This window comes from Aethalodelphis obliquidens, unplaced genomic scaffold (assembly GCF_003676395.1).
Source record: "Aethalodelphis obliquidens isolate GAN/ISIS:26980383/991018 unplaced genomic scaffold, ASM367639v1 scaffold1453, whole genome shotgun sequence".
In the NCBI taxonomy this organism is placed as follows: domain Eukaryota; kingdom Metazoa; phylum Chordata; class Mammalia; order Artiodactyla; family Delphinidae; genus Aethalodelphis; species Aethalodelphis obliquidens.
In genome coordinates, this window is record NW_020839364.1 from 2,639 (window position 1) to 4,627 (window position 1,989).

Consider the following 1,989-nt stretch of genomic DNA (forward strand, 5'->3'; position numbering starts at 1 on the left):
GTGCAGTAGCTGGAGGAACACTTAGGATGTGGAGGGAGACTGATAGGTGAGGACACAATCCCCCTTCTGCCACTTACTTGGCTGAGAATCATGGAAAATTTATTGTATCTAACCCCTGTGAGCCTGAGAAGGGACCGTGGATACAATCGTCATGGGGTGTTTGTGAAGAGGTCAAAGAAATCTAGTGAGTCTGCCCATCACTGAGCAAACATTGGTTGCTGCTGGGCAAGTGTTGGCTTGCTTCTCACCGTGTTCTCTCCCTACCATAGTGGGGATGCTGTTGCCATGTACTCAGTGGCATAGCCATGATGTAGGTAGAATTCCAAAACGACACAGGAAGTCACCATATGAATACACATGATGTCATAAAGGATACTAACGACTATTTCGTCGTGGGAGGATCAGCGCGTAAGTGGTAGAGGCTGAGGGGCAACCCAGGCAGCCTGAGCGGAAGGCACTAGTTGCTTTAAAATACTCCTGAGATCACCTTTGATTCTGGCAGCACGACTGTGAGACAGGAATCAGACTGAGTTGCAAATGTTCAGTAAGTGAATGTATGCGTGTTCATGTGAGCGTGTGTGGGGGCGCGTGTGTGTGTGATGACCCCTCTGTGGCTTTTGATCACATACCCACTCTCCTGGAAGAGTTCCAAAACAAGGCAATGCCTGAGATTCCTATGTCTGAATCACCTTGATGAGGGAGGTCTCTAGCCCTGTTCAGGCACCCGACGTAGTTGGTCAGCCGGGGGACTGCGGTAGCTGTTATATAGCTCCCTTTTACGCTTTCCCCTCGGCAACGTTACTTCGGAAGGAAAGTGGGTTCTTACAAATGACTCTGACTCTTCCTATACACCGTACGTAGACCACATGCCCTTACTGCTCCCTTTAAAATGTGAATTTTTCCCTTTCATTGCTGGATTTTCCTGAAAACGAGTTGGTTGCCCGGCATTCTCCAAAGGTCACCAGTAAGGGTCCTCTTTGTTGTTGTTATTGTTGATGAGTGTCATTATGAACTCCTGGCTTTTGAACATGTTGGTGGGCTTCAAACCATCGTTATGTGGTGTTGAGCAGAGGAGTGAAATGATTTGACTTGAGCTCTGCTGCTGGGTTGAAAAGAGACAGGTAAGGGAGCCAGGATGAAAGCAGAGGGGCCAGCTGGACAGCAGTACAGTCCAGGAGGTAGCTGTTGGTATCTTGGCCAGGGTGGTGGTAATGAAGGTGGTGAGAAGTGGCTGGCTTCTGGACATACTTTGAGAGAGGGGCCGAGAGAATCTCCTGACCAGTTGGATGTGGAGTGTGGGAGAAAGAGAGCACGCCAGGCCCCCTCCGAGGTTTGGGGACTGAGCAAGTGGCATTTGTGGGTCAAATGCCCTATCTGTGTTTCCTTTCACTTCCAGTGCCACACAGGGAAAGTCCCAAGGTTGTGAGTAGCAGGATTGCCCTGACAGCGGGCCACACAGGGAAAGCAAGGGCTCCCCAGAGGAGTTCATCTGAGGCCTGGTCGTAATCACTCCATCGTGGAGTGATCAGCAGTGGGCGGATCTTTACTCATAAGCGTGCCCTGAGACAACATGGAATAGTTAATGTACAAAAGGCACAGCACACAAACCTAGAGAACCTTAAGTATTACAACCCAACGGAAGCTGGTTTCTAACAGTGTAATTACCATAATCCTCCCTCCCCACAAGCCACTAGTATGATTATCTGCTGGTTCACTGTTTCAGTGGAATGCGTTAAAAATAAAATACCCTTAGTGAATCCACCCATGGGGAAGAGAATTGACACGATCTTATTTTGCAGGTGCGGAAAAACTTCCAAATCTTTTGACATGGTGAATTAGATATGCTGGAGGGGAGAATTTGTGGGTGGAGGGGTGAACAGCAACACAACTGCTAGGAGTGAATACAAGGTGAGGTATACCCAGGACACTTTCTAAGCGTGGCTGTAGCTTCAGTATCCAGTACAGTAGATGTCAGAGTAAAGAAAATGA